The sequence below is a fragment of the Suncus etruscus genome, chromosome 1 (genome assembly GCF_024139225.1).
Source record: "Suncus etruscus isolate mSunEtr1 chromosome 1, mSunEtr1.pri.cur, whole genome shotgun sequence".
Classification (NCBI taxonomy): domain Eukaryota; kingdom Metazoa; phylum Chordata; class Mammalia; order Eulipotyphla; family Soricidae; genus Suncus; species Suncus etruscus.
The window spans coordinates 80,474,642-80,488,200 of NC_064848.1; positions in this window are offsets into that span (position 1 = coordinate 80,474,642).

Sequence of the window (13,559 nt, forward strand, 5' to 3'; positions counted from 1 at the left end):
GCTGGCACATAAAACATACCTCCATAAGATCAAGAGGATAGAAATTTTGCAGACTACCTTCGCTGACCACAAGGCTCTGAAATTATTTGTGAACTCCAAAGGGACTCAGAAGAAACACTTTAACACCTGGAAGTTAAACAGCCTCATGCTCAATAACCAGTGGGTCCGAGATGAAATCAAGGAGGAAATCAAAAGGTTCCTGGAAACAAATGACAATAAAGACACAAACTCTCAGAACTTATGGGACACAGCAAAAGCAGTACTGAGAGGAAAATTTATAGCTTTGCAAGCACACATCAGGAAGGAAGAAAGAGCTTACCTGAGTAGCTTAATGACACAGCTAATAGAACTAGAAAATGCTCAACAAAAGGACCCAAGAATAGGAAGACAGAAGGAAATAACAAAGCTGAGAGCAGAAATCAACGAAGTGGAAACTCAAAAAACAATCCGAAAGATCAACGAAGGCAGAAGTTGGTTCTTTGAAAAAATAAACAAGATTGATAGACCACTGGCAAACCTAACAAAGAAAGAGAGAGAGAGAAACTTGATAACTCGTATCAGGAATGAAAAAGGAGAGATCACTACTGATATGACAGAGATTCAAAGGGTAATCAGAAACTACTTTGAAAAACTCTACGCCACTAAAAATGAGAACCTGGAAGAAATGGATAAATTCTTGGACTCTTATAATCTTCCATGGTTGAAGGAAGAGGATGTAGCATATCTAAACACCCCCATCACCATTGATGAAATTAAAACAGTAATCAAATGTCTGCCGAAAAACAAAAGCCCAGGTCCAGATGGATTCACTAATGAATTCTATCAAACTTTCCAAGAGGAACTACTGCCAATCTTGGCAAGACTCTTTCATGAAATTGAACAAACAGAAACACTTCCAAATAGCTTTTATGAAGCCAACATCACCTTGATACCTAAACCAGACAGAGACGCTACCAAAAAAGAAAATTACAGACCAATATCACTGATGAATGCAGATGCAAAGATCCTCAACAAAATCCTGGCAAATAGTATTCAATGCCTCGTTAAGAAGATCATCCACTACGATCAAGTAGGTTTCATCCCAGGAATGCAAGGCTGGTTTAACATCCGTAAATCTATCAACATAATACACAACATCAATAATAAGAAAAATAAAAACCACATGATCATATCAATAGATGCAGAGAAAGCATTTGATAAGGTCCAACACCCATTCTTGATCAAAACTCTCAGCAAGATGGGAATGGAGGGAACCTTTCTCAATATAGTGAAGGCCATCTACCACAAGCCAGTGGCAAATATTATCCTCAATGGAGAAAAACTGAAAGCCTTCCCTCTAAATTCTGGCACAAGACAAGGCTGTCCTCTCTCACCACTCCTATTCAACATAGCACTGGAAGTACTTGCTATAGCGATTAGGCAAGAAAAGGATATCAAGGGAATCCAGATAGGAAAGGAAGAAGTCAAGCTCTCACTCTTTGCAGATGACATGATACTCTACTTAGAAAACCCTAAAGACTCTATCAAAAAGCTTCTAGAAACAATAGACTCATATAGCAAGGTGGCAGGCTACAAAATTAACACACAAAAATCAATGGCCTTTCTATATACCAATAGTAATAAGGATGAAATGGACATTAAGAAAACAACCCCATTCACAATAGTGCCACACAAACTCAAATATCTTGGAATCAACTTGACTAAATATGTGAAGGACCTATACAAAGAAAACTATAAAACTCTGCTCCAAGAAATAAGAGAGGACACACGGAAATGGAAACGCATACCCTGCTCATGGATTGGCAGGATTAACATCATCAAAATGTCAATACTCCCCAAGGCATTATACAGATTTAATGCCATCCCTCTAAAGATACCCATGACATTCTTCAAAGAAGTGGATCAGACACTTTTGAAATTCATTTGGAACAATAAACACCCTCGAATAGCTAAAGCAATCATTGGGAAAAAGAATATGGGAGGAATTACTTTTCCCAACTTTAAACTGTACTACAAAGCAACAGTTATCAAAACAGCATGGTATTGGAATAAGGATAGGTCCTCAGATCAGTGGAATAGGCTTGAATACTCAGAAAATGTTCCCCAGAGATACAACCATCTAATTTTTGATAAAGGAGCAGGAAATCCTAAATGGAGCAGGGAAAGCCTCTTCAACAAGTGGTGTTGGCACAATTGGATAGCCACTTGCAAAAAATTAAACTTAGACCCCCAGCTAACATCATGTACAAAGGTAAAATCCAAATGGATTAAAGACCTCGATATCAGCCCCAAAACCATAAGATATATAGAACAGCACATAGGCAAAACACTCCAGGACATTACAGGCATCTTCAAGGAGGAAACTGCACTCTCCAAGCAAGTGAAAGCAGAGATTAACAGATGGGAATATATTAAGCTGAAAAGCTTCTGCACCTCAAAGGAAATAGTGCCCAGGATACAAGAGCCACCCACTGAGTGGGAGAAACTATTCACCCAATACCCATCAGATAAAGGGCTAATCTCCAAAATATACAAGGCACTGACAGAACTTTACAAGAAAAAAAACATCTAACCCCATCAAAAAATGGGGAGAAGAAATGAACAGACACTTTGACAAAGAAGAAATACACATGGCCAAAAGACACATGAAAAAATGTTCCACATCACTAATCATCAGGGAGATGCAAATCAAAACAACGATGAGATACCACCTCACACCACAGAGAATGGCACACATCACAAAGAATGAGAATAAACAGTGTTGGCGGGGATGTGGAGAGAAAGGAACTCTTATCCACTGCTGGTGGGAATGCTGTCTAGTTCAACCTTTATGGAAAGCGATATGGAGATTCCTCCAAAAACTGGAAATCGAGCTCCCATATGATCCAGCTATACCACTCCTAGGAATATACCCTAGGAACACAAAAATACAATACAAAAACCCCTTCCTTACACCTATATTCATTGCAGCTCTATTTACCATAGCAAGACTCTGGAAACAACCAAGATGCCCTTCAACAGACGAATGGCTAAAGAAACTGTGGTACATATACACAATGGAATATTATGCAGCTGTCAGGAGAGATGAAGTCATGAAATTTTCCTATACATGGATGTACATGGAATCTATTATGCTGAGTGAAATAAGTCAGAGAGAGAGAAAAAAAACGCAGAATGGTCTCACTCATCTATGGGTTTTAAGAAAAATGAAAGACACCCTGGTAATAATAATTTTCAGACACAAAAGAGAAAAGAGCTGGAAGTTCCAGCTCACCTCAGGAAGCTCACCACAAAGAGTGATGAGTTTAGTTAGAGAAATAACTACATTTTGAACTGTCCTAATATTGAGAATGTATGAGGGAAATGTAGAGCCTGTTTAGGGTACAGGCGGGGGTTGGGTGGGGAGGAGGGAGATTTGGGACTTGGGTGATGGGAATGTTGCACTGGTGATGGGTGGTGTTCCTTTTATGACTGAAACCCAAACACAATCATGTATGTAATCAAGGTGTTTAAATAAATAAGAAAATTATAATAAAAAAAAAACCTGGACTTATTCTCTATACAAAGAAGCAGGCAGACACAGTGATCAACATTATGTTCAAGAATGCAGCTTCACAGCAAATAAAATAGATGACTCAGCAAAATCGACTAGTGTTCCCAGGAGCTATGCTCAGTCCTCTCTTTGTGCTGGTGTGTGGGCATGATGTCTTTGGGAAGGAAGACCACCCACCTAGTGTCATCACACACACATCTGACTTCCATGGGGATTTTTCTAAGCCCTATGGTATGAGGAAAGCTTATTCAGAAATCTGGAAGACAAAATTCTCCCAAGCTTTTACTTACACTTTTGTTCTTTTATTCCCATTTGGTTCATATTCTTTTATTGTTACAGTGACCAACAATGACTTCTTTATGCTGCTACTTTAAATCCCAAATAAAGAAAACTCTCACCCTGAACATATCTTCTGATTTTCAATAATTCTACCATTCATTTTGCTCAACAAAGACTAAAATGACAATCATACAATACCTTATGATCTGCAACTGAAAATGGTTAATTTTATCTGATTCTCCTATGGAACTATCCCACAAATATCTAAATCTATCCCACAAACTCTTAGACAAATCAATCTTATCAAAACTCCAGAATACCATCCTACACTACTACATTAACCTTGACATTTTCTGTATGGTGATTAAAACATTTACTAAATATAATTATGTAAAATTAAAAAAATGATATTATGCCATGACCAGTGTAGAGTGGCAAACATTTGTTGCATTATAACTGGGCTATTCACTGCTCTAACATTTTTATTCTTAGTAACTTATAATGGAATAGATAGCAATATAAATATTTTAGTTATATGGGTTGAACAGGAAGAGGAGGATACAAAAATAATTGTACTGAGAAGTGAGATATTAATTCTTGCTACATCCTTTCATTATCACACAATCTACTCAAGTCTCTGCCTAGATTTCCAACTGTCTTCCATCCACCAGATATTTTGTTTCCAATGTTTCTGTTCTCATTTTCATTTCTCTTGATTGATAATAGAACCTAGAAGGGAGAGAGAATCTGACTCACTTCAGGTTTATTCTGCTGGAATAACATCAAACACACCTCATAACTTCTGTGTGGAAAGGCTTAAACAAGCCCCATTGCCTTAAAATAAATCTTGAAGGCAAGAGGAAGGCATTGAAAGTGTTGGAAGAAGGAATAACATAATCCAGGTGGTATTTTAGGATTTGTGGCAGAGGGTTTTGGTTTTCCTTGAGCTTCTGGTTTCACATGTTGGCAGAACATCGTACAGGAGTGATCAAACTGATAAGAAAATGATCACAGCTGTTCAGAAGGATAGCACTGCGTATGGAGTCATAGAGTTGGCATCACACCTGATCTCCAGCGAGAGCTTAAAAAATTCTGAACACCTTGAGCAAAATCAGTCTGCTCTCTTCCCACCCCACAACCTTTCACCTAGTAGTCGATCATAGAGAACCGCCAATTTGTCAGCTCATTTAGTGCTTGACATGGAATTATACCAATCTCTCTGGTGCTCTTTCCATTCCATATTGGATCTTTTTTTCCCTCATGTGTCCTTCAGACACAGATGACTTCTGGGCACTCAGTTGTACTAACTCAACCAATGCCCTCTATCCTAGAATCTGGTGAGCATACTTTTGTTTATTCACATATGGCTGCTTCTCTTTTCTTGCTTTCACCTTCTATGAGGCACTCACTCATTAAGTATTTTTTAACACCCACTATGTTCTGTTTTTTTTTTTAAACTCACTATGTTCTTTTTTTTTAATTTATTGATTGGTTGATTGATTGGTTTCTGGGCCAAACCTAGAGGCACTCAGGGGTTACTCCTAACTCTGCACTCAGAAATCGTCCCTGGCAAGCTGGAGGACTATATAGGATGCTGGAGATCTAACCATGTCCCTCCCGGGTTGGCTGCATGCAAGGCAAAGGCCCCACTGCTGTGCTATCTCTCTGGCCCAACATCCACTATGTTCTGAGAACACTGATAAAAAATATAGTTATAACTGTAAAACTTCTCTCCAGAGTGTCTGCTCTTGTGGAGCTTAAGAAAAAAAGGGGAAAATGGACAATTGATGTATAGAAGTTTATGATGAAGAACAAATAGAAACAGGCATAAAGCCATACTAATTTATAATCAACTCCCAGTTACAAAGCTACCATAGCAATCACAAAGCTCAGATGAAATCTCAGCTATGCATTGAATATATGTATATATATGTATATCTATACACCAAGCACATGTATATATGTATACATACATAATATCATAGTGATTTGATTCAAAAAAACTATAACCATTTTAATAAGATTCAGTGAAAAGGATAGTGGTTAGTTACTTTTTTATCAGAATATTCTTATAGAGGTTAGCAAAATATCCTTAAAATGATTCCCTGACCCATAGCCCCAACATGTTCAATTGTTCCTAAACTTGATCAATTAAAGATTAAAAACTTGGTCAGTTTGAGATGTTTTCTTCCTCTATTTCTTTGTTCCTTTTCTGGAATACTCTAAGTTAAATTGAAGAGAAAAAAAGAGCTGAGTAAATTTCTATTCCTGGTGTATAATAGTATGCATAGCCATGTCTCTGTTTTTTTTTTTTTTTTTTTTTTTTTTGGTTTTTGGGCCACACCCGGTGACGCTCAGGGGTTACTCCTGGCTATGCGCTCAGAAGTCGCTCCTGGCTTGGGGGACCATATGGGACGCCGGGGGATCAAACCGCGGTCCGTCTCCTAGGCTAGCGCAGGTAAGGCAGGCACCTTACCTCGAGCGCCACCGCCCGGCCCCCATGTCTCTGTTTTGTTCCCTGCTTCTTCCATCACTAACCTGCCACCAGATTGACAGGTTTTCTTTTGTCACATTTCAGCCCCTCCTCCTGAATATTCTCTTTACTTTTGCTCTTAGAACTTTTGGCTATATTTCTGGATATACCACCTCCAGAAAATTTAAAAACTATAGTTAATAATACATAACCTCTTTTACTTTCTATACAAAGTAATGTATCTTTCTTTTGTATCACAACATTTCCTTCTAATCTCAGTCCAGGGCATTACATTGATATCACCAATAGCCTTCTTGATATTTTTACATAATAATAGTGATATTCTTCCAAAGATAAATTTTACTGAAATATATAAGTAGGTACAATTATTGACAAAGATTTTTCTTTTGTTATCATTCAAAATTAGTTCTCTTCTTCAGAATTATGTAATCAAAAGTTTCAGTTGTTTGTTCAGTTGCCAAGGTCCTAAGATAATAATAAAAAATATTTCATGAATTAAGGGAATAAATTTGCCTACAGATCCTTAACCATTGTTATGAAAGCATTTCATCCCACACAGACTATTTTGCATCTTTCCAGTGCTACATGTTCTACCAGTTGTGCCATTATCATAATAAATTCAAAACATAAGTACCAAATTCTAGATACCCTTCTTGGTTACCCAGATATAATAAAAATTTAAAGTTATCTCACTCTTTACTGTTATAAAAGAGCACACTTTCAGTGATCCACTTCTTTCAAATCCTAAAGACAAATCAGAAATATGGATAACTCAATGTATATCTATAGTTAGTCCACAGGCTAAATTAAAAGCAAAATGACTATTCAATGTATATCTGCTGCACACATACCCAGAACTCCAAATATATCAAAATTTATTTTTTTAATTTTATTTTATTGAAACCATTGTGATTTACAATGTTGTTCATAGTTGGATTTCAGACATACAATGAATCTGGTCGAATTCCACCACCAGTGTCGAAGTCCATTCACCATGTTTCTAGAGTGTATCCCAACTACCACCCTTGCATCCCACTGCTTGCCAGTATAGCAGACCCATTTAAAGTTTAGATTGTTAGCGTTTGGATTTCTTGATTTCATTGTTATTGACTTTGGCTTGGATATTTAGTTCTGTCTTTTTTTATCTCTAAAAAAGGATGCCCCCCCAATCCTTTTATATCCTCCTCCTCTCCGTTTCTTTTCTTCTCCTCGCTATACTCTGGGCTAAGGGTGTTGAGACAACTCCCATTTAGACCATTGCTTTTCCTCATGAAGTTATTCTAATTATCACATATAAGTGATATCATTCTTTATTTATCCTTCTTTCGGGTTTACTTCATTTAACATAATATCTTTTAAGACTGGTCTCTTACATTCAGCCCACCTACTCAGTGTATATTCAAGATGAACTAGTTATGCTGTGTATAAATATATCAAGTAGAGAACTGTTGTAAGACTATTTCTGGAGAATAGATCCTCAGTTAATTTCAAAGTAGAAGGCATTTTTGCATGAGGCAGTAGAAAATAATTTTTATCAAGTTGTCAATGTTTTCACCAAGAAGTCAAAAGGTCTCTGGGTATGAAAACAAGAACAGAGAGGCAGATCATTTAGTGAAATCACAAATGGGTACAAGGTGTGAACTGCTGATAGGAATGGCTCCAGATTATGAGTGCTCTACAGAAAACAGGTACAACTGAGTACATTTTGAGGTGCCCACTTTTTAAAAGTCAGGCTGATACACAGTTCCTCCTAACAGCATATAGAAAGGCCAGCACAACACTACTACAGAAATTTGAAAATCATCCTCCGTGGGGTGAGCATGAAGTCAGTTGCATTCCTAGAGCCATGTGGTTGCCATCACTCTTCATCTGTCTTTCTAGGCCTGTGCTGAGCTATAAATTTTTTACAGAAAGATTCCAGATAAAAACAGGCTCCTTTTTAACTTGTGTAAGTTCAAACTCCCTTTAAAGATTGATGAACAAATTATTTCCTTGTTCATCCACACAAAACTCAGCAGTTGTGTCCACATTATGGATTGCAAACTGCAAGGTGATTGATCAGTCAAAGTAGGCTTTTATGTGCAACCTCCAAACATTGAAAATTTATACTCCACCTGCTCAGAGGTAACCCTGATATACTGAGTGGGAAACAGAACAGCCTTGATACACTCTTACCTAATTCATGGCTCCTCTATTACTTTTATTGTGCCCCAAATATATTTGCCCTTTACCAAAGGATGGAAAAACATAAAAGGAGATGGGATTGTGCAACACTTTCATATTAATAATATTAACTATTTATTTCCAAAAACAGTAATTATAGCAAAAGAGAAGGGGGAAAATAGAAAAATATGGTTTCTTTGCCACGGTCCTGGAATAGCAGAACTTGTTGGCATTAGTCTTTGGTATAGTATTTGGTTCTTTTGAAGTCAAGACAAGAGGAACCAGTGATTTGCTACAATAGATCCTCATGTTTTGTACTTCTAAGATCCAGGTTTTTCAAATAAAATGGCATGTTAGCAACATTCTTGCTCTGCTGAGTCTAATGGCCCTGATGTGGAAGTAGCCCAGAGCATACTGGGAAGAGGCAGTGTTCCAAGGCACATCTAGTGACCCAACAAGGTCTCTTTTCTGATCATGACCTGCTGCTGCTAAGGCTAAAGATGAGTCAGTCTCCCACTGAACAGTAATTAAGAAAGGATACATCTTTAGACTTCTGTGGTCTGGTTCTCTGCTGGCAGCTTTTGAAAGCTGTCATAGCTGTACCAAGGAGGAAGAAAGGGGACTGTCATTCATTGATTGTGTGTTTTTGATAGACTGAACACTGTGCTAAGTAATCTACATGTTTGGTGACATTGTATTTTGACAGCATCCCTGCATAATGGGATTTTCTAGTCACATTCTCTTGGGGATTATAAGATAATAAAACCCAGAAGAATTTACTTAGTTCTGCTGTGACTTAGCATCATCTTCCATATATTTAAAAATATTAACTTAGATAAATACAAATAAAAATCACTATATGAGGCCGGAGCGATAGCTCAATGGTAGGGCGTTTGCCTTGCAAGTGGCTGATCCAGGACGAAGTTCTGTTCGATTCCCGTTGTCCCACATGGTTTCCTGAGTCAGGAGCATTCCCTGACAAGGTAGGGAAAAATATCCTTTTTTATTTTAGAGCTAAAGAAAAGATGTAGACACAAAGCAAAGCAGTTATTTGATTAATTATAACTAATACTATTTTTTTTACCAATACTATAATTGAAAAAGCCTAAATTGTTTTCTAGAATTGCATCTAGAATTGGCGATCTGGTTTTAAGTTCGGTTGTCTCTGAGGCACTGCATGTTCAGGTTTTGTTGTGATTGTTGCTGCTGTTTGTTGTTTTTTGGGGGATCATATACAGTGGTGTTCAGGACTTATCCCTTTCTCTGCTTTCAGGAATCACTCTTGGTGGAGTTTTGGGGACTTCTGTAGTGCTGTGGATCAAGTTTGGGTCAGCTGTCTGCAAGGCAAATGCACTACTCACTATACTTACTATTGCTACATCCTTTGCATTTGCTTATGCTGACCAACAGTGCACTCAAGTTACCCTACTGCACCCTACTACACAATCCCCTTGGTTAATAAATTTAACACCTTTGAAATGAGAGAAAGTACTATACAGCCAAAAGAATTCAAAATCATGTAATTAATTGTAACTTGGATGGGACTGGAGTTTATTATGCTGGGTAAAATATGCTTGTGGGACAAAGCAGAAAAAGAAGATGAGCTCACCTGGAGGGGAAACAAAACAAGGGAATATAGCATATCAACTGATAAGTAAGTCTGGGTACTGGATTGAAAAACTGCAAATATTATATTAGAGAGTGTGGAAAGGTAAGATAGAAGAAGACTGGAAGACACAGGGAAGGTGGAAAGTCTTGTGTACTTTGATGGTAGTTTGGTTAGGCAATTGTATACACCAAAATAATAAACACTTTACTTAAAATATAAATGTTTTAAATACAGTGATGGTGGCTCATGAACATTTGGTGCTGATAAAATAATTTTGATGATCAGAACTGAAACATCAATATTATTGTAAAACTATAGTTTTGGTTTATTTTTTAAAGGAGAATACTGAGACACAATATGAGGGTAGAGAAGATTTAAAAGCATGATGCTAAATTGAATAGTAAAATGCAAAAAAGCAAGTAGTGCATGATTTTATTTATAGTAAGCAAACAGAGAGGTGGGGAGAGGGAAAGCAGAAGCAGAGGCTGCTTAGCAGAAGTAATGGAGAACCAGTGTTTAATAGGTATAAACTTCCAGTTTGGAATGGGAAAATGCTTTGGAAAGGATACATATGATATTACAACAACAAGATGTATGTCCAAAATGCCACTAAATATACTTAAAAATAGACCCACGGGTAATTTGGACATAATTTAAGAAGTGATACAATGATAGGATGTTTACAAAAACTTGACTCAGAGAAAGTTCTGGATTTCATTTGAATTCAGAAATTTTATAGAATTTCTAACTAATATGATTCAAGAAAGTAAATATAGAACTCATTGCTAAAAATAGAAGATTATAAGATAAAATTAATAAGACCCCAATAAATGGGAAAAATGTTTCCACTGAAGAAGTAAAAACACCAAACAACCAGTTCTTTTTCCTCCACCATTCATTGTGCTCTCTGAGCACACATTCATAGGCTCATCTGAGTTTGGATTTTCTCATAAAATAATGGGAGAGAAGAGCGATCAAATAAACCCTGTACTCCTCTCTGGTACTATTAAAATCTGGCATGGTACTCAAAGTGTCCTTCACAAATACAATATGGTTAATTGAAGATAATTCTTCACACCCCAATCTGGGGACATGAGTCTGGAAACAAAGTGACTGCAGCAAATAACCCAAACTAAACTGGGATGTTGAAACAGGTTGGTCCGGGAATTTTTACACCATGAGCAGCAGCAGAAATCTGCCTAAGCTGCAGTCTTTATTGGGAAAAATAGGGTCGCCCCCATGGTTGGGGTAGATAGCCTATCCAGAGGTTTTTCCCAACCAGTGGGACAATCCCATGCAAAGAAAAAAAAGCCATCCCTAAAGAGGATGAAAACCAGCTGATCCAACAGTTATTGTATTATTATTATTTTTATTTTACTTTTTAATTTTGGGGGTCTTTTAGACCACATTCTACAGTCCTTAGGGCTTACTCCAAGGTGTTGCTCAGAAATCACTTCTAGAAGGCTCAGAAATTATATGCAGTACAGAGGATTAAACTCAGAGGGGCCACATGCAAGACAAATGCCTTACTTTCTGTATTATCTCTTTGATCCCTTAATCCATATATTTTATACAAACTGTGCATTCTCTAAAAAAAATAAAGAAAAAAAATGAGTCACACTATAAATTTGTTTAAAGGTTGGTCATGCCACTGATAATAAGTTTTTGACATTTAATTCCCCAAGTTGTCTAGTACCTCTGATACAGATGAATGTCTATATGGAAAGCTTTGTATCATAAATTAATGGCCTTAAGGGAAAAAACACCTCATTGTCTTTTCATCCAACAGTATTAGAAGATAAGCCGTAAAACTTGAGATTCCTTCACCCCAACATTAACAAATTTACACAATGCTAATTGCTTTAAAAATGTTATACTTTTGAAAATAATAAGTAATTCATCATTATGATTTCCATTTTCATGTATAGCATGTTTGTATAATAACTGAGTTATAAATAGTACATTTATCTATCATTATAATTATAATCTATCATTATAATTTCCATGTATAAGTTAATAGGATAACAAAATATTAAAATTAACATTTAAACCTTTTATTCACTATTTTGCTTTTCAAGTGAATTGTACATGATATAGACAAACATACACAACAGCTCCACTGCTAGATATAGGCAAGAAAAACTTGCAGCAAATGGTTAAAAAACATAATGTTCTGAAATGGTAAGATTAAATTGCTTTGAAGAAAGGGAGAGAGATTATGATGAAATAACAGGAACTCTTCACTGAAATGTGTTGGTGGAATATGGTAATTGCATGTTTCCTAATTTACTGCCAAGCTTGGAAATGGGAACACATGCTGGCATTCAGTTATAGGCAAGCAGCATAAGCACAGACTCCTGAAAGTTATCAGCAAACACAGAGAAGGGATACCATCATCCTTTTAAATCATCCTTTTAAATTTCATTGAAAAAGTAAAATTCAAAGGATCTGGTGAGCCAGAAACCAACTTTGCTGACTTGGTTTATTCATCAAACTACATACTTTGAGTAAAATGCTACACAAAGTAGGATAATTCTTATAACATTGGAGGCCTTCAGGGAGTCCTGCAGTATAATCTAAAGGTTCCTGAAATAGATTTGTCTACCACCCTGCTTTCTAGAAAAAAAAAAATCACTCAGTGGATCCCCCACCTTCAAATTACCTTCACTAAATGAACAAACATAAACACACCTCACAACTGCACCTAAGGTTACTACTGCACTCCTGGAATGTTTCAGCAAATCCTCCCCCATCACCACTGCCTCCACACTCATCACTATTTCAGCTTACGCTTTTTTAGTAATTTAGAATCAGGCCCTTCCTTTTTTCCAAAGTGAACTTTGGCTGATGAGAACTAGCTTGGCTGCTCATCTCTCAAAGCAGATGATTTTAATCCAGATGATTATTGTTATCAAACATTCCAAAATAATTAAGGTCCACAGGAACCTAAAGGTTAAAAAGATTTTTTTTCTCTTGAAGTTCTACTGGTGCCATATATTTCTTAAATATTAACCCCTTATCAGATAGGTATTGAGTGAATAATGTCTCCAAATGGCAGTCTTTGTATCCTGGTCATCATTTCCTTTTGAGGTGCTGGTTTCTTGGTTTAATGCACTCATTTAACTTTGCTTTCATTTCCTTGGTCAGTGATGTTTCATCCTTGAAAATGCCATTAGATTCAATGTCATGGAGAGTCCTGTCTACAATTTCCTCTATAGTTTCAGGTCTGATATCAAGGTCTTTAATCCATTTTGATTTGACTTCTACTCATAGCATTAAAAAGAGGTGTGAGGTTATGTATCTCCAATGTTTCCATACTACCTGTTGAAGAATCTTTCCTTGGCCCACTTTGTATTCCTTACTCCTTTATCAAAGATTAATTGATCATATACCTGATTAATTGATCAGATATCATATACTGTCAGTCTCAGGATATTCAAGTATATTTCATTAATCTGGGG